The sequence below is a fragment of the Aegilops tauschii genome, chromosome 6 (genome assembly GCF_002575655.3).
Source record: "Aegilops tauschii subsp. strangulata cultivar AL8/78 chromosome 6, Aet v6.0, whole genome shotgun sequence".
NCBI lineage: Eukaryota > Viridiplantae > Streptophyta > Magnoliopsida > Poales > Poaceae > Aegilops > Aegilops tauschii.
The window spans coordinates 34,403,803-34,431,703 of NC_053040.3; the positions used below are offsets into that span (position 1 = coordinate 34,403,803).

The window sequence follows — 27,901 nt, forward strand, 5'->3', positions numbered from 1 at the left end:
TTTCAGTCTGTATATAGTCCATATTGAAATATCCAAAACATCTTATATTTGCGAGGAAGGGAGTAGCAATCTAGGCCAATTCTCTTCTTTAGTAAAACGAGCTGCTGGTCAATTGGGAGAAAGGAGAAGGAAATCAAACTTGAAGAATCAAACCTTCTTTACCAAAAGAAGTGAAACAAGCAAACAAGCTGCCTTTGCTCCTCCTCATGAACCAAACACTCTCTTGCCGCCGTGCTTACAAGATTTGATTGTGTTGTGGATCTCTGAAGGGTTTACTGAGGAAGAGGTGGGTTGTGCACCTTTCGTCAACGAATCCTTTCGATATGCACAATGTATGAGGTGCTTGATTTTTGTTTGCTTTCAGTGATTTTTTTTTTCGAAATGGTTTTCAGTGATTTTTCGAGCTGTTGGACGGCTCTGGTTCATCTTCTACCTCCAGCCCAAACCCCAAATGAGAGCTCCCCAAAACCCAAACCAGTCAAGCCCCCCCCCCCCCCCCCCCCCCTAGCTGCGACCCAAACCTGCGTGCACTTGTTCTCCCCTCTGTCTGTGATGCCGTGGCGAGCCACGCCGGAGCCCTCGCCGACGACACCATGACCGACCACTTCGTCCCCAGCTCGAGCTCGTTGCCGTGCTGCGCTGCCCACTTCCAAACCCAACTGATCCGAAAAACTTCTTCAGTTGCCCGATGAATAGCAAATGTGACAATGTAATCAATTGATAAAGCCTTGCAGGTCCGCTTCTGATCTCCAGGGGCCACACTGTCGAGGATGTTGCGGATCATGGTGAAACCGAGTGCCTGGAGTCTAGAGGGATGTCGTTCTCTCAAGCCATGAAATCTTGTTTGGATAGCGCTTCAGGTCACTCTTTCACCCTTGCCCTGGTGTTATCTTGTTTGCACAATGCTTCAGCCAGAGTTTAATAGTAGTTAGTACTATTAAAGTTGCTTGCTTGAACATTTTACTCAGGTCAATCCAGCATTAGTTACTGACTGATCGGACATCGTCATCAGTAACTAATGCATTAAAAGATTTAAGCTCAGTAGAGCCATTTTATATATAGATACTGTGATGTGAGGAGTCCAGTAAAATACCTTGGTCTTCCTGTTTTTGTGGAGGCGTCACTGCTTTGGCTGAATTGAGGGGACAGTACTTGTAATGCATTTGTAGCCGATTGATCCGCCATCCATGTTAATTTCAAGAAAGTGTTAACCTGGTCAGCTAAATTGTTTGATGTTGCTTTCTTTTATTCTTTTTTTTGTTACAGTACTGCAATAATACTAGCTAGGCTCGGGCAGTTGCTGGTTTCATTTGTTGGTAGTCAAAAAATGGTAATGTAATCTTTGATGTGCCATTTATGGTGAGCAAATAAGTAAATAATACTCTCCTATTGGCAATCATGAATCTTACGTTTGTTTCCATTTTATCTTTATCGTTCACTATTGCGCAGCTAATTTATCACATTCTTTAGGTAACTTGCTGATTGACAACGTGTCAGAAGGAAAGTAAAAGGCAAATCAAACCTTCTTTATCTTTACCAAAAGGAAAGAAAATAAAAGTGTAAAGCCAGCAGCAGCAGCACCCCACTCGTATGCTTTCTTTATGCTGTAGCAATGCCTTTGCTCCTCTTTATCACCTTGCTTGTGATAAATACTCTCTCTCTTAAAAAATATAAGATGTCAAACTTTTTTCTGATTCAGAATATAGACGCATTTTAGTGTGTTTGATCACCCATTTCAGTCCATATTGAAATATTCAAAACATCTTATATTTGTGAACGAAGGGAGTAGCAATCTAGGCCAATTCTCTTCTTATAGTATTTGTGAACGAAGGGAGTAGCAATCTTCAGTAAAATGAGCTGCCGGTCAATACGAAGGGAGTAGCAATCTAGGCCAACCCATACGAAGACAGGGGCTGATATGTGCTCCGTCACGGCAGGCTGAGTTTGCGAGTTTCCGAGTTATGGTACTCAACATAGTTTATCGTCAGCGCATCTCAACAAACACTGGGCGCACGGTGTACCGGCGTGGCCACATGGCGTCCACGGGTGTGTTTGTCTTGGCCAAGTTCTTACTATCGGCTCTCGACAAAGCTTTTGTGCCACATGGCGAGTGTCATCTCCGTTCGACCGTCAAGTGCCTTTTTTTCTGCCGAGTACCCCACTTAGGTCTCGGCAAAGTGTTTACCGAGCACCCGACGGTTGGCACTCGGCAAGATGGCCTTTGCTTGAAGAGTTTAGGCCAAGTAACCTTAATCAAGATCTGAACCCGGCAAACACTCTGCCGAGTTGGAATCGGCTTTTGCTAAGTTTTCCAGCATCTGGGAACGCTGGAAATTGCAGTAGTGAGGGAGCCAGGGAGAGGATCTCCATCAGCTTATCCCTAAAAAAAAAGCTGCATGCATCAGGTTATGAGCAGCCACACAAAATAGTCCCCCCGTTTGGAATATCCAAACGGAGGTAATAGCTTAAGAGTTCTTAGTAGTAACAATAATGGAACACTCTCATACCAGGGCACCAGACAGATAGCTTAAGTTCGTTGCACTTAACTGACAGATAGATGTTACAACATGGAAACATAGACCAAAAATAAAACAATGACACAATCGTTTCAATCGAACAACACAACTAGTTTTGCAGTTTTACGCCATCACTCCAACTCCATCTCTCCATCACCAAGACAGTGTGAGTCAACGAGATTTCCCGAAGCTGCAAACTCTACAAACTGCAGATTATTAGTACTCTCAATCTCTTGTATATTATTTACTGCAGGTTATTAGTACATCTTCCTTGTATATTCCCAATCTTCAGGTTATTAGTACAGTTTATTATTTACTGCAGGTTATTAGTACTCTCAAACTGCAGGTTATTAGTACATCTTCCTTGTATATTCCCAATCTTCAGCTTCAGGAACTCCTGGCGCTTTCTCACTATTTAACTCAAACGTGAAGGGTCATCAGCACCATACCTATCGAACGCCTTCTCATATGTGACCACGGGCTTTCAACATGAGGTACGTGGAGCTCCATCGGGTACATACACTAAGTGATATAAGAATGCTTTGCTCTCCACCTCTCTAAGCCAACACACTTCTTACAATGAGTCATTCTAGAAGGAGAATTTCTGATAAAACGGACGGCAACACGTACTCGCTGCAAAGGGATGTCCAGCTCTTTGAGACAATCCAAAACTAGCAAGTTTTCGTGTCAAAAAAAAAAACTAGCAAGTTTATGACATGGGCTACGCGTCTTATGTGAACATACTGTCCTTGTGCTATGCTATTTTACCGACACGGGCTACACCATCATGGCTGCCCTCCAAGGAGGGAGGCGATCTTTGATCCTGTCCACCAAAGGCTGGAGTACCACACTTGACAGCTTCCCGAGAGCGATGGGGATTCCAAGGTACTTGACCGGGAAAGGAGCCAGCTGACACTCCATCACCGATGCAGCCTCGAGGGCCACCTCGTCAGAACAACCTCTGGATGACAATGAACACTTGCTGAAGTTGATTTGCAACCCCGACGCGTGCCCGGAGAGCGCTAACAAGCTACGAACAACGAGAAATTTCTCCATATCCAGGGCACCCAACATGACAGCAGGGTCTTTGCGACCAGCTTGGCAAAGATGTAGACGAGGCTGATGGGGGTGGTAACCCTTCAGGGTGGAGGCATCTGACCAGTCCAAGATATCCATTTGCTTGCTGAAACATGACTCAGAATGTTTCATCTTCCACACGTTCAGGCTTTCCACCCTTTTCTCTTCTCACGTTTAATCCTAAGTTCAGTTACCCCTCTGCGTGTTGTGCATTTCACATTTACAGTGTTTCATGGCTGCAGGTATGTCGATGAGGTTGGCCCGTCATTGTCAACCGCACACAGAGCCTTTTTCGATGTTGGGTGTGCTTGAGTTTCCACAAAGACTATCGACGGTTTAATTAAGGTGACTCCATGGATGGCTTGACTTGAGAAGTTGAGATGCAGCCATCAGTAGCCGGCACATCTCCAGGCTTGCCTGCTTCCATGATGCATAGGAGCCTCCCAGTGGCCGAGGCCCTGGCCAAGTCATGCGCCCTCCAAGCAAGATCTGTTATGTGTTTTCCAAATAGCCCAGCATAGCAAAACAATGGCAATTATATGAAAATTAGGACTAAAAGGCAGTTTATCATGCATCCATGAAAAATACTGAGTGAAACAGGATGGTCTATCTAGTGTCCCAATTGTGACGCCAAGTGAAACAGCAGGATATGTAAAGAAAAGGTAATTGTATTACGAAAGAGAGTAGAGACCGGCCACCCAAACAAAAGCCATTCCACTTGAAAACTAAATCATCATCTTCCATGTTTCAACACATTCTCCCGAAGAAACATCGTGGGGGTCAGTAACTCAAGCAGCGCCTCAGATCTCACGCAGTTGTCCACTGAGTTGCAACACATTCACCTGCTGCTTTTCAACGGTTGAGCTCGAGTCAATAGTTTCCACTGAGTATTCCTGAGTAGTCGTATTTCATAAGCAGCCGCGGCGCGAGATCTGAAATAGAGTCCCCAATTTATTTTAATTTGGCGGCACCAAACCTCTTGCTGGCAGCCATTATTTTACTTCATCCCGTAATTTCTTTTTCAGGGGGAGGTCCCTGACCCAATGCCCCGCACCTCTCTTTCCTGCTGCACATCGCTCTCCACACACACCTCTACGCACACTACTGCTGCCTGCTGATTGCTATCTCTCTGTGTGCACATGCACATCCCACATCAACCTGCTACGCCTTGGGTCACCTCCAGGCCTTCCAGGCAGGGGCAGTTTCACGGCGGTATGTGCATCTTTCTTCCATCTAATCTTCGTCTCGAATCGTAGATCTGGAATCAGCACTGTTACTCCGTTAGTGACTAATAACCAATGTATGTATTTGTAAATTGTGTTTCAGCCCGAGGATGGACACTGCCATAGGCGCGGCCAAGTGGGTGCTGGAGAAGGCGCTGGCCCCTGTCACGGATGGCTTGCTGGAGGCCTGGGCAGCTAGCGCCGATCTCGATCGCAACATCGACGACCTCAAGATGGAGCTGCTGTACGCGCATGGGATGCTCGAGAACGCGCAGGGCAGGGGCATCCGTGGCCTCGCGCTCAAGGAGCTCCTGCGCAAGCTGGAGCAGCTGGCGTACGGGGCTGATGATGTGCTGGATGAGCTCGAGTACTTCCGCATCCAGGACGCCCTCAAAGGAACCTACCATGCCGCTGCCGTGAACGATGTGGGTTGCATCCAAGGCCTCCGCACCAATGTTGAACACACAGCGAGGCATGCCATCAGCAAACTTAAGTGCCTCCCATGCTTGGGTGCTGCTAGCCGTGGTGGTGACCAAGAAATTGATCCTGGTGATCACCAAGAAAATGATGGCAAACAAGGATGCCTCTCAGGCATACGCTTGCGTGGCAGGCAGGGCATCGGCTTCTCGCCACCAACACCCGCCAACAAGGCGGGTGTCAAGAAGGCTGATGGCAGATGCATGCCCAGGGTCATCTCAAGTGCTCGCAACGCCTCCCACACTTTCGGTAAACACTTTCCATGGTACTCTTCCATATCTGTCCAAGCCATCATGCATGTCTGAGTGTGCAAGCGAGAGAGATATAGAAACAAAAGAATTGATGTTTGATAGGGTGCAAATGTCTCGAACAATGATTGACATGGTAGGGCAGCTGAAGGAAGTATGTGCTAAGGTCTCCATAATTCTTAATCTAGATTTGTTGGGATCCAGCCACAACCGTACCCAAGAAATTGCTATAAAAAGATCAAAAACCACATCAGAGATTATAGAATATGAGTTATATGGGAGGGATGACCAAAAAAAGAAAATTAAAAATGGCATGATTAGTCATGAGTACTGTCCCAAACAACTTAACGTGCTTCCAATTTTCGGACCAGAGGGTATTGGAAAAACAACTTTTACGCAACACATATGCCAAGAAGTGAATAGCTCTTTCCAGGCTTCAATTTGGATTTGTGTCTCTCTCGATTTCAATGCAGATAGGTTGGCACAAGAGATAGTCAACAAAATTGATAGAGTTGATAATGGAAAGCAGAATGCTAGTGTCGAAGAACTTATCAAACAAAGATTAAAAGCTAAGAGATTTTTACTCGTCTTGGATGATGTGTGGGCATATCAAGAGGATGAGTGGGAAAAACTAATGGCACCTTTCAGAAAGGTAGAGTCCAAGGGTAATTTGATTGTAGTCACAACTCGAATACCAAAGGTAGCAGAAATGGTTAGGACAACCAATCATAAAATAGAACTGGAAAGACTGGGTGATGCAGATACCATGCGTTTCTTTGAAGCATGTGTATTTGGTAACGAGCTACAACCATGGGAAAACATTATGAATTATCTGAGACTGGTCGTGAAGTAGTGCACCATTTGAAAGGTTCCCCTCTTGCAACTAAAACTGTAGGCAGATTACTAAGAAATCAACTTACTTTGGACCATTGGAAAAGAATACTAGAAAGCAAAGAATGGGAACTAGAAACCAGTGAGAGTGACATCATGCCAGCCCTCAAACTTAGCTATGATTTTCTCCCTTTCCATCTAAAACAGTTGTTTGTATATTGTGCTTTGTTTCCTGAAGATTACGAATTTGATAGCAAGGAGTTAGTTCAACTGTGGATAGGACTAGGTATTTTGCATCCATGTGATCAGAATAAAAGGATTGAAGATGTTGGACTAGGCCATTTGCATGAGTTGGTCAATTACGGGTTTTTCAAGAAAGACAAGAGAAAAGATGGTCGTTATTGTTATGTTATTCATGATCTACTGCATGAATTGGCCACCAAGGTTTTGTCATATGAATGTGTTAGCATATCTAGTTCTAATGTCAGGTCCATACACATCTCCCCATCTGTACGTCATTTATCCATAATTGTAGACGATAAAGATGTTAATGATAGAATCACTTTCGACGACTATAAAAAGGATTTGAGTGCATTAGGTAAACGACTGAAAGTTGAAAACCTACGTACTCTGATGTTGTTTGGACAATACCATGGAAGCTTCGTCAAGACCTTTTGTGATCTGTTTAGGAAAGCTAAAGCCCTTCGCACAATTGTTCTATCTGGAGCATCATACTCTATGGAAGACATTCTGCCTAACTTTTCAGAAACCATCCATCTTCGTTACCTTAGGATTGAGCCATCACGTAACATATGCAACATCAATTTGCCTGATATGTTGTTCAGATTTTATCATCTAGAGGTAATAAATCTAGAAAAATGGAACGGTCCCATTTCAATAAGGCATATGACCAACCTTGTAAAGCTGCGTCATTTTCTTGTGCCAGAAAATAAGCCTCGAGTTCATTCAAACATATCAGAGGTGGGAAAACTTAAATTGCTTTTAGAATTAAGAAGGTTTGAAGTTGGAAAAGAAAATATTGGTTTCGAACTAAGTCAACTAGCACAATCAACAGAGCTTGGAGGGTCACTTGGCATTTACAATCTTGAAAAGGTGCAAGAGAAAGGTGGGGTAAATGAAATAAGACCAATACACGGAAACCACTTGAGAGAACTAACATTAGAGTGGGGTATGAAACGATCTAACAGGGATCCCACAAGAGAAGGAAATGTTCTTGAAAATCTTGTACCGCACAGTGACCTTCGAGATCTGTGCATTAGAGGGCACAGAGGCACTAATTGCCCAACATGGCTAGGTGAGAACCTCTTTGTCAAAAATTTGGAATCTCTTCACTTGGCTGATGTGTCTTGGAAAACTTTTCCACCATTAGGAGAATTATGGTTGGTTGATGAACCCTGTGTTGAGTGCAAGTGTTGCATCTCAAGCCCAAGCTTTCAAAAAAATTGTCTTGAAAAAAAATGCTTCCAAAATTTGAAAAAGCTAGTGTTTGTTAAGATACCAAAACTGACCAAGTGGGCTGGAAATCAAAATTGTGGGTTCTTCTTCCACCTGGAAGTGCTCATTATTGAAGATTTCCCTGAACTTAAGGAGTTGCCATTTTCATGTTCTACTTGCTCTCAACCAATGCAAGAAGGGGAGAAGTTGACTTGGTTCCCTAGACTACGGGAGCTCAAGATTGTAAGATGCCCAAACCTGAGGACAATGCCTCCTATCCCTTGGACACGTACTCTATGCTCCATTAAGATAGCAGAAGCAGGCTCGGATTTTCAGGAGCTCGCTTACTCAAGTAGTCATTTTAGAAAACCGGGATATCGTTTGGTCATTGATGCAGAGGATGGCAAAGATAGCTTGTTTTGGAATGAGTTGGCTTTCTGTAATTTTAGTGATGTAAAAGAGTTGATTATAAGAGATTGCCCTCCTTTGCCCTTGGATATCATCCAAATGCTAACATCTCTGGAGTACATCAGTATAGTCGGTCATTCGATTATTGTACAGTGTCCAGTCGGAGGCGAGAGCCATGTCACGCACCAGGTTCCAGTTGAAGAAGTGTCCATTAGTAATAGTGGTGCTAGCGGGAAAGAATTGACTCAAATGCTCTCTCATTTCCCGAAGCTCACCAGCCTGAGTATAAATGATTGCGAAAAGATAACAGAACTTGGTGTGTCGGATCAGCAGAGTGGATCACAGCAGCAAGAGACGAAAGAAGAGAAGGAAATAGTGGCGACGGTAGAAGGAGGACTGCTGTTCTTGCCTACCCAACTACAGAAGTTGATCCTCCAAAATTGCCGTCAGCTGAGAATATTTCCCAATTCAGGAGCTCTCCAGCGTCTACACTCCCTCCGCGAATTGAGTGCATATAATTGCCCCAATTTGCTTTCATCCTATTCGGGCTCCTCGTCTGGTTTCCCTTTCCCGACCTCCCTGGAACAACTCACACTATCCAACCAGGAAGAACTCACAAACCTAAGATTCAGCAGTTCCTCAAGACTGCATACCCTATCAATAGATGACTCCTCCGGAGTTTTGTCAGAGTCCATCTGCAGCCTGCTCTCCACCTCCCTCACCAGATTGGTCTTTTTGGGTAGCAAAGAGCTGGAGCCCATCCCAGGAGAGGCCCTCCTGCTTCTCACCTCCCTCCAAGAGCTCGCATATTGTTTCTGCAACAAATTGCAGTTCCTCCCTGCAGGTCTACATACACTTGCCAGCATCAAGTACTTATCTATCAGTGAATGCCCATCTCTCCAGCTGCTGCCCAAGGACGGCCTCCCAAGTTCTCTGCAGAAATTAGAGATCTCTGGATGTTCCATGAAAGCATTGCCCAAGGACGGCCTCCCGAGTTCTCTGCAGCAATTAGAGATCTACGATTGTTCTGAGCTCGAATTGCTTCCCACTTTTTCGGATGGCCTCCCAACGTCTCTGCAAAAATTAGAGATCGCGAATTGTCCTGCCATCAAATCAGTGCCCAAAGACGCCCTCCCGAGTTCTCTGCAGGAAATAGTGATCAAGGGCTGCCCCGGCATCAAATCGCTTCCCGAGGACAGGCTCCAAAAATCCCTGCGAGTATTAGATGTCCGTGCTGACAATAGCGAGGAGCTTAAAAGGCAGTGTCGCAGGTTAATAGGGGAAATTCCAATAATCATAACCTCACGAATCCTTCCAAGGTAACAAGCATGTCCTTATCCTCTTCTCATTCTCAGTTCCTACTCACAAGTTCCCTTTGCTTTTGCTGACCTCGTTAGCTTCGAAATCATTCAAAAAAAATCGTTTGGTGCTTAAGAATTACTGCCATTTCATCTGAACTGAATAACCCACTTGTTTTAATCTTATGTGCAGGTTTCCCTTTTTCTCTTCTTGATTGGTGGTACATCATCAGCCTCGTAGAAGTCTCTCTGTATGCAAAGTGTAGTTCGTTCTCAGGCTCTCATCAGTTTTTGCCAGTGCAAGCACCAAGACTTCAGTCTGTATCATCATTCATCCATCATGTGTGTAATCATCCCATAACTCCAATATACGTACTTTGACTGTTCACATCTTGTCCCTAACTAACGTTTGCTTTTTCCTGGCCCCACACATCATACAGTTTTCTGTTTCCATCTACTATACAGGATTTTATCCACTTTGCGGTGGAGCAAATTTCAGGGGCAATTACAGTATAACCATTTATACTGTAATCATCCCATACTCCAACGATAAATCCATGCCCTGCTTAGAAATTTATTTTACGGTATATGAATCCACTACTTTAACTGTTCACACTGTCAAACCATTTATTTTCTTTGCTTTACCTCATTATTACTGAATAACAGCTTTTTCTGTATCCATCTACTCAATCTGCAGGATTTTATCTTCTTTGCAGTGCAGCAAGTTTCAGAGACAATTCCAGTAAAGTCAAATCTGACAAAACCAAGGTAAACAAAACACTTATTTGCTCTCTAGTACTCGTTCCTAGTACCTACACACGAATTCCCTTTGTTTTTTCTAACCGCATAAACATCAAAGCCATTCACCTTTATGTTTGGTTTATGGTAATATCTCAATAAACCGCTTCTTTTAATACTCTGTGCAGGGCTTGCTTTTTGCCTTTTCGATTTATGCATCCTCTAGCCTGGTTGAAAAACTCAAACACTCAGTCCTCGGACACGCAGTTGCCAGTGCGAGCATGAATAGCATCTTACATTCTGTGCATGATCTGGTTAGTACATGCCTCATCAACCCATAATCCAATAGTTCAATTTACTGTCTAGGAATATAATCTGCAGTATGTTAATCCACCTTTTTCTAGACACTTCCCCTTCATGTCAACAAATACTAATACTTCCTTGTTTATCTCTGTCCCCAATTACCCTTGTGAAAACATATTTTCAGTTTTTTTTTGCCTCATTACTAAGTAACGAGTTTTCTGAATATAACCCACTTGTTTTGATACTCTGTGCAGGGCTCTACCTTGGATTTGCATAGTTTTGTGCCATTCAAGGACTCGCTCGATCCATCCATGCAGAGTTCTCACATGAGGGTCTTGTGGCATCCCCTGCCTGTACATAAATCTGGTAAGTATATACAGTTAATCTTCAGACCTTGTTTTTACTGCATAATCTGAACAATGCTCTGTTTCCATTTATTGTGCAGGATTCCATCCTGGAACTATACATTTTTGCACACTTGTAGTATTCACTCCAACACTTGTAGGATTCCTACCAGTGTTATAGATTTGGTAAGTGCTTACATGTAAAATGAAACTTTAAGACTGCTCTAGATATAGTATAGATACCTCGATGGTTTCAGAAAACAAAAATAATCGTTCCCTAGTTGTGCTAAGTAAACTTTTTAAGATTAAATGTTGTACCAATCTTGAAGTTGTTGCATGCTTTAATATTGTCTTTAATTAAACAATAGGGACATTTATATTTCTCGGAAGCAAATAATTACTATAAGCAAGCTAGGGGAAAGCCTGTGAATTCTCTTAGAAGATCTACATTTGTCTGACTTTCTTCTGAACCAGATGTAGGAGCTCTACAAGTTTCATTACAAGGAAATGGATCATAATTACTACAGCAACATGAAGTTTCACAAATTCATCATTTGACCTTTTGAAGTTGTGCTGAATCTCATAAAAAATTCTGAAGTTTTCTTAATATAGGAAAGGTTCTGGGAACTACCAGCAGTAAGTACCTACTTCTGCACACACACAAAAAAAAACCATTGCTGTTCATGGAATACTTGTGCAATTTTTTATAGCCAACACTAAGTTAGGATGTCACTTGTCCAGATGATTTACACGCTGCAAAGCTGCTTACGTGCAAACTAACCTCACTTACTAAAGGGTGATGCTTTGTAAGTGCGTTACTCTGGTTGATCTGTTCCATAATTCACTTACAAATGTACAATCAGAAGTTAATGTTACAATGTTGCTCTGGTCTTTTTAGATCAACCCGGGTAAACGGCGTGGTCCTGTCGGTCCAGGCATACCTGGTAAGCAAGTTGTCATGACATAATTAAGTTCAGTCCAGCTGAAGAAATGCTGGAGATCTCAATCTGTATCTTCCATTCTGTCCATAATCTGGTTAGTACATGCATAATCATACTGTACTTCAATAGTTTTACGCATTGTTCAGAAATTTCAATCTACAGTATGTTCATCGACACCCTGATGTTACCTTGCTTGTATATATCCCCAGTTAATAACCTTGCTTTTTTATGATCACACACAAAAAGGAAAACACTTTTTAAGTTTTATTTTGCCTCATTGCTGCTAACAGTTCTCTGTTTCCATTCACTGTGCAGGACTCTCTATCTTGGAGTTGTACATTTTTCTACCCTTGTAACACTCAGTCCATCCATGCATGATGCGTAGTTCTCACATGACGGTCTTGTGTGATGTTCTTCATGCACATACATCTGGTAAATATATACATTTGATCTTTATGGTTAAACTCTTACGCACTTTGTTCAGATATTCAAATATTCAGTAAGAAATCCAATTAGCCTCATGACATATCAGATATTCAGACATAGGCACTGAAATGAATTTAAAATTCAGCTTTATTTATTTCTTTCTCGGAAAATAATTTTCCTAAATCATTAATTCAAGATTTCTTCTCGACACCACTTATCTTCTCACAAGTTGACAAATAAGTTAATGGCATTTCAGTCTTTCTTTGTTTGTTCCTGGAAGAAATTTATGGTGTACTCAATATTTAATATTCTGTGCAGGTGTTCTTATCTTCGCTTTGCTATGCATCAAAATACTTCACTTAAAGCTTCGTGGTCATCCATGAGGACATGGTGGTGTGCTTGCTAGTTCAGGACTAAATGTGCTCTCGCAGATGGTTTTCGAGTTCACTATGCTTCCACAACCTTTTCATAAGTTTACATTTTCAGGTTTGCATTTCATTGTGACAAGATGTTCTCCAAGCCGATCATCCTTTTATCTTATGTTGCTAGCCTCATCGGTACTTGGCATTGCATTTCCTACATTGGGATCTAGCATACTCCGCCGGTACATCCGAACCCCTTGTGGAGTTTCTCACTAAAAAGAGTGAGATGTGAGAGGTAAGAAACCAAGGTTGATAGAACAGTTGAATCAACCATGAGAGAAAAAAAAAGGTCAACAAGTAAAATTACCCCCAAAGAATAGAAGAAAAAAAGAGAGAAACTCCCGTTAGGCCACTTCAGTTTTCCAATGAGTCCACCATATCTACCTATCATAGCAACTCCTCATTTGCTATTCCAAGTAGTGGATTCTTTTGCCATGCACATTCATATTTCGCTTTGCACATCTTTTAAGGAGGAATATTAGCCATCATTATTAGCCCTTGTTGAAACTTGCCAACCATTTTTGCTTTTAATTTCATTTATTAGAGCTTTTGTTGGCACCTTTCAAGCTTTTGTAGGGCAGAGAAAAGGAAAGAAAAAAGAAAAAAAAAAGAAAAAAGGAAAAAAGAAAAAGAAAAAAGGAAAAAAAGAAAGAAGTAAAGAAGAACAAGATAGGTGCCATGTTTTCTCTCTATCAAGCTCTTGGTCTTAATTTATAGCGAGATGAGTCTTATTTCTTAGGCTTATACTTTCTCACTTTTCATACCACCCATTTATTCATCATGTAGAGCTTAGCACTCATAGCTAATTCCATTCATCATCATGTAGTGGGATGGTTTATTTGCATATATGCTTCCTAGGACTTCATGGTACATATCACTTCATATCCATTGTGCATACCTTGGCAAATTCCTACTTCCCATGCAACATCGAAACTGAGGACATTACACATGCCTTGGGGTCACTCTGCGTTACATGGGCCTATCTTTTCCTTGTCGAGTCACTCCCATCCTTTCACGTCATTTTCTAACTAATGATCGGAAACACGAGGCATCTTGGTTCATGGTGACTGCTTACTTGACTATGTGATCCGTGCTTCCCAAGACATGAATTGGTTTGTACTACTGAAAACTCACTCTTGGTTTTGCAACTAAGATATGGACTTATCAATTAATTGCAATATTGTTTGTGTTTGAGCAGGGAGCTCAAGATGGGTTGAATCCTTGGAATGATCTTGCCTGGAAGACTTTGTATCATGGAGCATCCATTTTAGTATATGGTACTAGAGCTACAGTTTTGAAGGGACACTAAAGAGTCAACTTCCTTAAGGTTAATCAAATGCTTATTTAAGTTTATCTTGATTTATACTGCTCTGTGTTAATCGGAGATGCTATTTTAACGTATTTGGTGCAAAATTAAAATTTTCCCTAATGAATAGGCACATGGCCTGACTAAATTACTGACTAGGTGTTTGTGCAAATGCAGGTCCACGATGCTGATCACTTGACCATTTCCCCCTGCTGCACGAGCTGTGAGGAGGGCAAAATGTCGAGGGAGGAGGGCAAGATGTCGAGGGTGATGGTGCCGCTGACAATGAAAACCTACTCTCTGAGAATCTCCTCCGCCTCCTCCAGCAGCCGTCCTCACTCCCCCATGTCTCCCTCGTCTGCAAACGCCAGCGTCGCATCGTATCCAAGATCCGCTTTTTATGCCGCTTTCACTCACACCACCGCTGCAGCGCTCCCCTCTTCAGTTGTTCCGTCAGCGACCTGCGAGGCTGCTTCTCCTACACACATACCATGGAGGCCCCAGCTCGTGTCCCCGCCGGGCGCGGTCATGGGTCCTGGATCCACGAAGTGATCACTTGGTTGGTTCCAGTGGACAACCAAAAGGTTCCCGGGAATTGCCGAGGAGATTCACTTAATGAACCGCTTTCAGCAGAACCACTGAAGTTTTACACTGTCGTGTCACAACGCGCCCTGAATCGCTTGCTAGTAGCCTGAGTTGTGATTTCGTGGAGTGCCTGACGCCTGAAGTTTTCCTTGTGTTTATGTAATTATTATGATCTGGAAAACAAATTCCTTGCGGTGTCTGGTTTAGTTTAGTTTATGTCACAAGTTCTGCTTCTGCAGCAAAGATTGACAAATTCTTTGTATAATAATTGAACCAAATTGTCTGTGTTGTTTGCAGTCTAATTTCTTCAGTTTGGCCAAAGGAGACTTTATACTGAACACATGGGCGAAGTTATAAGACTAGATTTTATCCTAAAAATTGCTTTCATCAGGAATTATGATTTTTTTTAGTAACATAGTATGACTGAAGCCTTCATCACGAATATATAAGCTCAGTGTTGTTTTGATATCATGCAGTGTAAAAGAGGTGCAATATATTTTGTACCGAAGGAGGTATTAATTAATAAGATCCTACGGGATGGATTTAACTAAAGTCAATTTGTTTGTGATTACCTAGATCATGCATTTCTAAAAAATATGCCTATGAGCTAGAAACCAGATGTTTCTGCTTTTCTACTACATGAGTCCTTTTCTACTCCATGAGTCCATATGTCCATGATAATCCCTGAATATACCAAATGATTTGGTGAGGTAGAAGGTTCAGCTTTTGCCTCTATGGGAGGCATTTGAACCATTAGTCTCTTGGCCCTGTCTGTGAGAAGAAATTAAGAACGTGATAACAGAGAAATTGAAAGTATTCTATAACACCACAAAGTCTCTTAGCCATTGCTGTTTTCCCCAACAATGCTGAGATGATTCAACTTTGGTGTTTTTGGTAGAATTTCCTGAAGGTGAAGCTATTTTTTACTGTTTGAATCATAAAAAGTTGTGAGGTTGCATAACTTGAAGCCAAATAGATAGTAGCTTACAGTTCATAGTAGCAGCCACACAGCTACACAACGCAGATAACTTGAGCTCATATCATTGACTGACTGATAGATGTTCCGGCATGGAAGCATAGACCAAAATAAAATAATGAACCGAACAAGACAACAAGCTTTGCAGTTTTGCACCACCACAATCCAACTCATCAGTGAGATGGAAAGATTTTTCCAAGGCTCCAATCTCTGTAAACTGCAGGTTAGAAAATAATGTAGCATGAGATTACCATCATACCCTCCAAGTTGCAAGTCCCTCTTGTGCTTATCAAGGGAAGTAGTACTCACCCATATTTATGGTGTGGAATCATGCATGAATGGTGATGGAATTATTATTACTAGAGCTTGTCTCGGATACATTGAGACCACTCATTTCTTGTAATAATTGTGAGATTAAAATAGAGTAACCAGTAAGCAGTTAAATTCAGCAAGGAACTAGGGAAACAAAGCACCAAATGAACCCATTTTCATGCCTTCCTCTAGTTTGGTCAACTGTTCTGTATTCTCTTCATCATTTACAGGAGCTGATTGCCGCGTCCAGTCATGAGTACAAATGAGTGCTTGGACCATGAAGGGTGTAAATGAGAATATGAAATTTGGTGGTGTTTGCGCCAGTCTCCTCAGCAAGATATTTCTCAAGCTCAGACTTGGTAGGGCCGACCACACAGTTGTTCATTCTCATCCTCTTGGCAATTAGGGACCTCATCAAGCTCGTGCCTTGCACAACATTGGATTCCATTTCCTTCTTCTCACTTGGAGCATACATCTTAAACAAGTCATTAAGTGTTTCACTAATCTTTTTCCAAATTTCTCATATGTGGCTGCAGTTTTCAATATTAGGTATGTGGAGTTCCATTTTGTGCATATATCAAGTGGTAAGATGGTTTTGCTCTCCTCCTTTTCCAAGTAAGCACACCTTTTAAATCGAGTGAATTCTTGATGGAGAATTTCTGATAAAACGGACAACAGCACGGGCTCGCTGCATTGAGATGTCCAACTCTCTTAGGCAATCTGAAACTACAAGTTGATGACATGGACTGCACATCTCATGTGAATATATTGTCCTTCTGCTATGCTGGTTTTAGCATTGTTCATGACCCTCCTCATTTACTTATAGTGCCATCATTTGCTGATGCATTGTCAACAGTTATGGAGAACACTTTCTCTAAACCCGAATCAAGCAAACACCTCTTGATGTCCTTCTCAATGTCTTCCCCCTTACGACCACCCACCAAGAAGAACCCAATAATCCGCTTATGTAGCTTCCAGTCAGTGTCAAGGAAATGAGCCGTAACACAGATATAGCTCTGCTGTTGCATAGATGTCCAGGTGTCGGTTGTTAGGCTGACCCTATCACAAGATTCTTTGAAGAACTTTTTCAGTTTCACTTTCTCACAATAGTAAATGTGGACACAATAACTGATAGTGGTTCTCCTAGATGGCACAGTAAAGCGAGGACGTGCCTTTGACATTAACTTTGTAAATCCTGGTTTCTCGGAAAATGCAAATGGGAGCCCATCCATAATTATCATTTCAGCAAAAGCATCTCTCATCTTCTCAGGATCAACCTCCCATCAACGAGTGCACAATTACTGCTGCCCTCCTGATCATATGAGCATGATATAAAGAATATACCAAATGATTAGGTGAGGTAGATGGTTCAGCATTTGTCTCTTAGCCTCTACCACAAATTACCTAGCTGATAATCCCTGTTTCCATTGCTATTTTCCCCAACAATGATGAGATAATTCATCTTTGGTGAATTATCTCCAAAGTTGGGTAGAATTTCCTTATGGTGAAGCTATTTTTAACTGCTTGAACCATAAAAAATTGTGAGGTTGCGTAACTTGAAGCAAAATAGATAGTGGCTTACAGTTCATAGTAGCAGCAGCACAGCAACATGACACAGATAACGATTTCATATCATTGACTGACTGATAGATGTTCTTGCCTGGAAGCATAGCCAAAATAAAATAATGACACAATCGCTTGAAGCAAACAAGACAACAAGATTTGCAGTTTTGCACCACCACGCTCCAACTCATCAGAGAGACGGCAAGATTTTCCCAAGGCTCCAATCTCTATAAACTGCAGGAAAACAAATAATGTAGCATGAGATTACCATCATACTCTCCAAGTTGCATGTTGTTCTTGTGCTTATCAAGGGAAGTAGTACTCACCCATCTTTATGATGTGGAATGATCAACGGTGATGGAATTGTTATTACTAGAGCTAGTCTCGGATACGTTGAGGCCACTCATTTCTTGAAGTAATTCTGAGATTAAAATAAAGCAACCAGTAAACAGTTAAATTCAGCAAGGAACTAGGGAAACAAAGGAAGCACACCCCCCCCCCCCCCCCCGGCGGCTCCCGCGACGCGCCCCGCGCGCGCTTCTCGGGAGAACCAGATCCGCCGCCGGCGGCCAGCTCCCTCCCCCGCCCCCTCCTCCTCGCCGCTGCCGGAGGGCGTCCGCCGGGCGAAGCCCGTGCGGCGCTGGCAGCGGCGGGGCCTCTCTCCTCCCTCCCCTGCCCGGGATCCCGGCGGCGCGGGTTAGCTGGCCGTGGGGGAGCTGGATCCGGTGAGCTCTCCGGCGGCGGGGACGAGCGTATTTTGCAGCAGCGGTGCTGGGAGGCGGTGGTGCGGCTCTGCAGCGGTGGTGGTGGGGGCTAGGTCCGGTGAGGTCGATCTGGTCCCCTCGGGGCTGCGGGTGTCGCTGGTGGCGGCGGCCACGGTTGGAGAGGGCGCTGCTCCCACGTCTGGGGGTGGCGCTGGCGCTGCGGTGCGCTGGTCTTGGCCGTGCTGGGCGGCGAGGCGGTGGCGGCCATGAATCTCGATCTGAAGTTGGAGGCTTTCACCGGCGCTTGTCCTCCTTGACCGGCCGAGATGTGGGCGTCCTCCTGGCGTCCTGTTCGGTGGCGGGGCGCTGGGTGTGGGCACTAGGTCGGGGCAAACCCTTGGCCGGCGATGCCGGGCACGATGTTGGCGACGCCCGTGGCGCCGTTGTCCCTCTGATGGGAAACATCGAGGCCTACTCCATGCCCTCCGCCTCCTGGTCTCGGGCGAAAGCCTACAATCTCTGGATTGGGGCCGCGGTGGCGCGTCAGTGTCATGTACTTCTTGAAGGTGCCGTCTTGGGTGATCAGCGGTCTAGGATTTGGCGTGGTGTTGGTCTGCTTCTTCAGTAGGGTTCATGTCCGACAGCTGCGGTGGGCTTCTGGGTCTTGGCTGGAGATGGTGGTGATGTATGGGTTTCTTTCAGAGGTGAGGTTGCCAGGGCGGTCGCTCTCTCCTCGGCAACTGGTTCACCGGTCCAAGCGTGCTCGGGGGTGAGCTGCTTTGCCTGCTGATGGGTCGATGTCCTTCGATCCCGGACAAGAGGGCGGGGGTGCCCTCTTCAGCGGCAGATTAGGATGGTGAACCGAGTGGCCCTGGGAGGCGACAAAGCATGGCTCTCCTCCGGCGACGATTAGCTCCCTTGTCGCGGGCGTGTCCATGTCATGATCTGTAACCGTCGTGGGCTCCGAAGTACTTTTGGGTTCTTCGGAGCTCGTTAGCTGTTCCGTAGTGCTTTGTATCCGTGTCGAGTGTATTTTTTGTTTCCTGTTGTCCTGTTGGTTGTAAGGTGTGGCATTGCTTTATATATAAAGCGGGGCGAAAGCCTTTTTCGGCAATGAACCTATTTTCATACCTTCCTCTAGTTTGATCAACTGTTCTGTATCCTCTTCATCATTTACAGGAGCTGACCGCATCCATTCCTGAGTACAAATGAGTGCTTGGACCGAAACACGAACAATGAGGTTATAAAAATGCTCAAGAAACTCCGAAATCTTCCTTGCATATTCCCAATCTACAGCTCCAGGAACTCCTGGTGCTTTCTCACTATTTAACTCGATTGCAAAGTAAGGGTCATCATCACCATACCTATCAAACACCTTCTGATATGTGGCTGCAGCTTTCAACATTAGGTATGTGGAGTTCCATCTGATGCATACAACAAGCGATAAGAATGCTTTGATGTCCACCTTCTCCAAGTCAGCATACTTAAATTGAGTAATTCCAGATAAAAATTTTCTGATTAAACAGACAGCAGCACGGACTCGTTGCACTGGGATATCCAACTCTCTTGGGCAATCCAAAACTATCATGTTTATGGCATGGGCTGCACATCTCATGTGAACATATTGCCCTTTTGCTATGCTAGTTTTAGCATCGTTCATGGCCCTCCTCATGTAACTTACAGCACCATCGTCTGCTGATGCATTGTCAACGGTTATTGTGAACGCTTTCTCTAAAACCCCAATCCACCAAACACGTCTCGATGTCATTCCCAATGTCTTCCCCCTTATGACCACACACCAAGAAGAACCCAATAATCCTCTTATGTAGCCTCCAACCGGTGTCAAGGAAATGAGCCTTAACACAAATATAGCTCTGCTGTTGCATAGATGTCCAGGTTTTGGTTGTTAGGCTGACCCTATCACAAGATTCATTGGGAAACTCTCTAAATCCTGATTTCTCGGAAAATGCAAATCGGAGCACATCCATAATTATCATTTCAGCAAAAGCATCTCTAATCTTCTCAGGATCAAACCTCCCAGCAACAATTGCATAATTACTGCCGTCCTCCTCATCTGTTGTAGTGTTGTAGCTTGAAGAGTTTGCTGCCTGTTATCATTGATCTTATTGGGGTTGCTCCTGCAGGTGGTCAAATGCTTCAGCAAGGATGATATACCACATTTTTTTATTCGCATAATAAAAGCTCTTATTTGCAATAGTTGCGCTTGCCCTGCTTCTGAACACAAGGATGTTGATAATAGATTCCGAAACATCTTACCTTGGCGCCATTTTCTTAATTTTCTTGGACTCCTTGGGTGCTTTATACTTCTGGGACTCCGTTTTCTTCTTCTAAGCTTCGTCTTCGACCTCTTCCTCAACATTCTCACAGCTCATTGTCAACGACCACTGAGAACTTTCTATGGAATTGCCAACTTCTTCTTCCAGTTCAGGCGTCTACAATAACAAACGAGGCAACAAATGAGCCAACAAAACTAGAGCTGTACACTCTTTACTTGGAAGACCAAATGTATATATGTTTTCAGTTATAGGGATCTAAGGTCTGGCCAGTCATTGAAAACTCAAATTCTACTTAGTAACCTACTTGATTTGACAATGCTTAGAGCTAGAAGGTGCTCCTTTGGTTATCTGAAAGTTAGCTTAGTGCGCGGCATAGTGAAATGATATGCGTAAATTGATGATTTCCAAGTGTATCCATTAGCAGGAATCATCTAATCAGGGGAAGTTGAGTGATGGAAGAGGTCTCTGAATCATCCAATCAGGTGGAATTTCAGTTTGCTACAGAAACAGAAACTAGGGATCAGGGGACTTACTTGGCACGAGTCTAGGCTCGTTTCCAGTTGGTGGCGACCAGCATCACGGGGCAGGCCGGCGCAGCGCAGTGGTGTCCTCCACTCCGTCGTCACGGGGCAGAGCGGCGCGGCGTGGTGCGGGGTTTCCTCCTCTCCGGCGTCGCGGCGCAGGCCGGCGCAGCAGGGTGGCACCCTCCTCTGTCTTCCCCGCCGTCACGGAGACGGAGCAGGCCGGCGAGTCGGTGTCGCCGGGAGAACCGAAGAAGGAAGAAGGTGGGGGCGGCCGTGCGGGAGCGGTAGGGTAAATGGATAATGGCCGATTGCACGGGCGAGGGGGAAATCAGTGCTGGCCATCTGAAGACCGAATAGTTGAGAAAACCCGAAGACTGAACCTGAAGGCCGAATGTCTCCCATGGAATGTCAGAGACGCCATTGAGCATGAACTTCATTCTCAAGTCGGGCGAAATCATTTTGTGAAAGAAAACAGAGCTCGACGCAAGCAAAACAGTATACAGAGGACCACCTCGCCGAAAGACCAAATCTGCTGTCAACCAGTTACTGTATATGACTATCCCCAACACGAATGGTTCGTTCCGTGACTAAATAAACCTAGTAGAAAACATGTGCATCTGAGGTGAGATAATTATAATTTGAGCTGGTGCATCCCTCTTCCATTCTATGGCTGCTTTGGTTCTCTCGGCTTGTCTTGGTATGATGTGCAGTAATAATCACTACCTAATACCTATCCTGTGTGGCTTTGCTCTTTGCTGCACATGGCCGCGACCATCCGTTGGAACTGCTGTGCGTCACATGGGATCCTCAGGACGCCGGGCTGGCCGTAGCCGAACTGCTCCGCGGCCATCTCCAGCAGCGCCGCCATGCACGGCTCCTTGAGCGCATCGATCCGCACCAGCACCCTCTCATCGCCGCCCCCTTCCTCGCCCACCAGCGCCAGCGGGATGTACCCCTTGGGGACCTTCTTTCCTCTGTCGCCGGCATCGGCCGCGAGGTAGTATGCTTCGGCCGTCTCCTTCCTTCGCCAGGCGGCCATTGCTGCTGATGTTCTGCGTGTTGCGTAAATGCGTAGCTAGCTAGCGCGGGGAAAGGTTGTGATTTGTTGATGGTCGATCGTGTGATGTTGTCCTAAACATCGATGCACAGGACAGGAGAGCCATGCCATATGCTTTTATAGGGTGAGATGAAGATTCAGAAGGTGGTTAATTTGTGAAGATTCAGCGGTGGTTCAGTTGAGCTAGGAAGCGTAGGCTCTGTGGCAAGGTGTCGTGATGCTGACTGCGGGCGTGGACGATGGGGTTGGGGTCTCGATTATTAGTCAAATCGTTCCCAAATGGTCCCTGTCAACAGAAACAATCACAGTATACTAGGATAATTTGCAGTCTCCGCACGGATTTGTCCTGTATACGGAGTACAGGCAGATCTCTCCAGTTGGACAAGGAAGAGATACAAATTTAAGTACGGCAAGCTCCTTTCCGCTGGCGGGACACACGTTCGTTCTTATTGACTCCGTGCTCAGAAATATGGTTTTTCATATCCTTCTCTTTTTTTTTTCTCAAATTTTACAAGGGTGACGCTACGCGTCGGCCAAAGATCCGCCACCGTCTAATCTGTCGCCATCCAGTGGCCTGGACCTTTCCTCACTATTGCAACAAAGTCACTGTTGCAGAACCCATTGACCTCATGTTGCATTGCGATAGAGGTTCTGTTGCAGAATTATTTTTCCGTCTTAACTTTTTACAACAAGGGTGTTGTTGCAGCATGACTTCTGCTATATTTTTTTTTAGAAAAGGAGGAGGACCCCCGGCCTCTCCATCTAGACGATGCATGCGGCCACTTTATTAATTATTCTCACAAGACCTTACAAAATTATACAACAGTAAGACTAAAGCCACCGTCTAAGCAACAACTGTCGCTACACCTATCCAATTGATGAAGGGGCGCTGATAGCCTGGGCCTAATACCAAACAGACATCGCAGCTAGACCTAACATCTAAGACCTGAGGTCCCAACCAGGACGCCTGCCGGGTATGGGCACCCACCAGTCCGGCGTGCTGCTCAACCAGGACGCCTGCCGGGTATGAGGCCGCCGCAGCCACTTGCCACCAATCCATCTTCAGAGTTGTACTGCTGCATCAACCTTGCCCGGTCTAGCTGCCGTCGACGCCACCATGACGCCAGAAAGCGTCGACCTCCTGCGCGTGTCCATCACCACACATCTGACGCCAAGCCTCCGCTGCTCCATGCCGCCAAGAGCCGCCGCCATGAATATGTAGAAAGAAACACCGCTCCACCGAAGAAGCCATCCGCTGGTCCCTCGAGCCCGAGTGCATCTCCAAGAATGCCGCCCCAAGGGGGTAACGACACATGAATGCCACCGTCATCCGATCAACTGATCTAGGGTTTCCCCCAGAGGTATTGGGTGGGTTTGGGATTTGTACCTCGATGATGCCTTCATGAAGGAAACGATGATACGGTCATCGTCATCACCGGCTTCGGCTAGCGACCGAAGACCAAGTTTTCACTCGGATCCGTCCCAAGAAATCCACCCGACAACCTGTGCACTGTCTCGACCGCCTTCAAAGCCCCAGATCTAGCCGCCTAGATCCGGCGACCAACCGCAAAAGCAGTGCCACCGTAGGAGTCCTGGCACACCGACCACTGCCTGAATGCGCCACCACTAGAGCCTGGGAGGAGGACTCCCACCCCACCTCGCCAAACCGCAAGAGCCGCCGAGATGGAATCCCACACGCTCATCACCGTCTCTGATCGGAACCAATCCGTGGCAAAACCACGAGATCACCGACGCAGATCCGCCTTGGATATGGACTGCACCACGCCATGCCGCCGCGGGAAGCCCGAGCTTCACCCGCCGCCGCCGTCCAGGGCCGCCGCCCCGGGATCCTGATCTGGCCAGCCCGGACCTCCACGGCGCCCTCTTCACGCCGCCGCCGCCGGCTCGCCGCCAGACAACCACGCCGTCGCCCAAGGCCTCCGCCTAGAGCACGCCGTCGCGCCACCATGGATCAGATCGCCACTGCGTCGTCACGCGCGTGGAGGTCCTGCCCCACCCCCTCCGATGCGATCCAGGGAGGAGAGCCTCCGCCACCGCCGTCGGCCCCCGGGCTTAGCCCGGCGGCGTCCTCCGGCGGCGGCGGAGGGAAGGGAGGGAGTTGGGGCGGCTAGGGTTTGCGGAGCCGCCCGAGTCGCCCGAGACTTCTGCTACATAGATGATGCTGCAGAATTATTACTTTTCGACTTAACAGTTTTGCAACATGGGTGTCTTTTTTTGCGACATTGGTGTCGTTGCGGAAAGACTTTTGCAACACACATGATGTTGCAGAAAATTGTTAAGGTGGCAGAGGCACGCATCCAGTGGTGAAGATCCTGGCTGGCTAGTGAGGAAAGGAGGAGAGGAGACCGAGGGAGGGACGAACACGCCATCGGCGGTGGAGGTCCCGAGCAACGGCGGGCGGCTGGGCTCAACGCGTGGTGGTCAGAAGATGAGACTGAACTTGGTTGCGACTGGCATTCATGGTTGGCTGCAAACGCGAGGAGAAAGAGAGGACGGAGGAAGGGAACAAGGTGCGGTGGTGGACACGGGGATCACTGGCGGCGACGCGCCAACGACCATCGGACGATGCGGAAGCACGTGGATTGAATCAAACGAAGTGGTGCCAGGGCTCCCGACTCGATCTAAACAGAAGACTCGGAGGTTTCGCAACATCTAGTGTCTTGCAATCAAGTGTTTTGCAACACCTAATGTGTTGCACTAAGATGTACGTTGTGTGTCGTCCGCTGGAACTCGGATCTGATGGCTACACAGGTGGCCAAACTCTACGCATGATCGCCCGACTGATTCTAATCATTTCCCATTTTACAAGGGGTCGTGCAGAAATTGAAGTATTACAGGTCCAAAATTTTCTGACAAAGTGACAGCGGAAATAAAACATATAAAGTGGCTAAATTGGCAGCCATTTGCCATCCAAACAAGGTACGGTGGTCTTGTATTTAAGATCATGAGATTAAAAACATTATCCTTTCTAGTAAGTGGCTCGTCAAGCTTCTTACTTCCTCCGTTCGAAATTACTTGTCTCGAAAATGGGTATATCTAGAACTCCCGCCGTTCGGAATTACTTGTCTCGGAAATGGATATATCTAGAACTAAAATACGTCTAGATACATCCATTTTCGCGTCAAGTAATTCCGAACGGAGGGAGTACTAAGGATGGGGCACGATGACAATACCTCCTGCAGAAAGTATCTTGGCTAAAAGCTTTCTCTTGGGTTTTAACGAAAACCAAAGGATTCACAGTATGGATGGGCTGATGAAGGCCAAGAATTATTTGTTAAGCTTCGGATCTTCCTCCAGTGAAGCCACTCTGAAGTGGAATTTGTTTCTTGGAGCGGCTAGGCAGTGCCACACTAAGGGAACAATATCTAATCTTGTACCATATTGTTTGAAATAAAAATAATATAATCGCACAATCCAAGATTTAAAATCTTCATCAAGGTGGGGACTAACAGGTTGACACAGATTGCATACAGTGTGGTGCAGCCATATCAAACAGCCTTCATGCCGGACAGAAGCATCCTTGAAGGGGTTGTGGTCCTACATAAAACGCTCCATGAAAACCACACGAAAAAACTAGATGGGGTGGTTTTTAAGGTGGATTTTGAGAAAGCGTATGATAAGGTTAAGTGGCCATTTCTACAGCAGGCCTTGCGGATGAAAGGATTCGATCAGTCCTAGAGAAAGCAGGTAGATTCTTTCAATTAAAAAGGCAGTGTCGGGATCAAAGTGAATAATGACATAGGTCATTATTTCCAGACACACAAGGGTCTAAGACAGGGAGACCCGATGTCACCTATCTTGTTCAGCATAGTAGCGGACATGTTGATAATTCTGATAGGAAGAGCTAAAGAAAATGGCCAAGTAGGTGGTCTCGTCCCGCATATAGTGGATGGGGGAGTGTCCATTCTACAGTACGCCTTCATGGAGCACGATCTGGCAAAAGCAAGAAATATGAAGCTTGTGCTATGCTTATTCGAGCAGTTGTCGGGGTTAAAGATTAACTTCCATAAAAGTGAATTGTTCTGCTTTGGGAGAGCTAAAAAGGAACAAGAAGCTTACAAACAACTGTTTGGATGTGGGTTGGGTTCGTTGCCTTTTACTTATTTGGGCATATCGATTCACCATCGCGAGCTTTCTAACAAAGAATGGAAGTGAATTGAAGATAGATTTGAAAAGAAACTAGGCTGCTGGAAGGGCAAACTTATGTCATATGGAGGCCGACTAATTCTCATTAATTCGATGCTCACAAGTATGCCAATGTTTCTCTTGTCCTTCTTCGAAGTACCTGTAGGGGTTCGGAAAAGACTGGATTTCTATCGATCGCGTTTTTCTCTAGCAGAGTGATGAGTTAAAACGAAAATTCAGACTTGCTAAATGGTATATTATTTGTAGGCTAAAAGATCAAGGTGGTCTTGGCATTGAAAATTTAGAGGTGAAGAACAGATGCCTTCTCGGCAAGTGGTTGTACAAGCTATCTGTAGAGACCGATGCCACATGGGCCCAGATTCTGCGTAATAAGTACCTTCACTCTAAAACCTTATCCTAGGTGATGGCCAAACCAACCGATTCGCCGTTTTGAAAAGGACTGATGAGAGTGAAATCAGCCTTCTTCCATAGGACAAAATTTATCGTTGGTAGTGGTACTTCCACGAGATTCTGGGAGGATACGTGGCTCGGGAAGACGCATCTAGCTATCCAATATCATTCTCTCTATAATATTGTTCAGCGGAGAGAGGCTTATATTGCAACAGTATTACAGTCTAATCCTCTTGATATTCAATTCAGGAAGACTTTAGCGGGAAACCGTTGGGAAGCTTGGCTTCATCTTGTGAGAAGATTGTTTGATGTTCACCTTTCACAACACCCAGATCAGTTGCACTGAAAACTAACCAAGAATGGAGTGTTTTTGGTAAAATCCATGTATTTGGATATTATCAACTCCGGATCTATCCCTCGATCTGAGCATATTTGGAAAGTCAAAGTGCCCTTATAAATTAAAGTGTTCATGTGGTTTGTCCACAAAGAAGTCATTCTCACTAAGGACAATTTGGCAAAACGTAACTGGACATGATCTCGAAGATGCAGCTTCTGTGATCATAATGAATCTATCAAACACCTCTTTCTTGATTCCCAATGGCCAAAATGTTATGGCGGTCGGTTCATATAGCGTTTAACATTACTCCTCCAAATAGCATCCACACGTTTTTCGGGACGTGGCTAAATGAAGTTGAGACAGAAATAGCGAAACATATCTGTGTAGGAGTATGTGCTTTATTATGGGCTATTTGGAATTGCAGAACGATTTGGTTTTTAACAGAACAACACATATTCATTTCTTGCAGGTTATTTTCCGAGACACTACATTGATCCGTATGTGGCCGCTACTCACTCCGACGGATGCTAAGGAGCGTATGGTTACTGGGTTTATCCGTTGAGAGACGGTAGCACGGGCTATTTTCAACCGGTTTGGATGGCGGTCATGTACTATGATAGGTGTTTAGTGTCCTATCTACCTTTAGTCTGCCGGTTGTGGCTATCCCGTTTTCATATTTTTTTGCTCTTTCTGAGCTCGTTTACTTTTTGAGACTTGGAGACTTTGTTGAACTGTTTATTTATTAATAGGATGGCCGCATGCATCATTCTGATACAGAGACCGAGGATGACCTCCTTTTTGAAAAACAAAACAATCCAAGATTTCTTCCCTGCCTAATGCGCGGTTCTAGCTGGATTTGGTTGGGCCTCAACTTCTGACATGGAATGCCCATACGGCGGTTGGTACTTGTTAAGTTACCACAAAGACACGATGAATACCGCCAATTCTTAACCGGAAAGGAAACTTCTTGCCCAAC

The 27,901-nt window shown here is 45.1% G+C and overlaps 1 long non-coding RNA gene and 1 pseudogene across 1 annotated transcript; one reads left to right on the forward strand and one right to left on the reverse strand.

The window, feature by feature from the left end:
• Positions 1-4,703: 4,703 nt before the first annotated feature.
• On the forward strand, positions 4,704-13,429 carry LOC109750893 (uncharacterized; annotated as a pseudogene).
• Positions 13,430-17,557: 4,128 nt separating this feature from the next.
• On the reverse strand, positions 17,558-19,766 carry LOC120966112 (uncharacterized). Its single transcript, XR_005759179.3, has 3 exons — positions 19,518-19,766; positions 17,776-17,870; positions 17,558-17,683 (listed from the first exon to the last, which is right to left on the reverse strand). It is a non-coding gene; the product is annotated as an uncharacterized lncRNA (long non-coding RNA).
• Between the last annotated feature and the right edge of the window lie 8,135 nt (positions 19,767-27,901).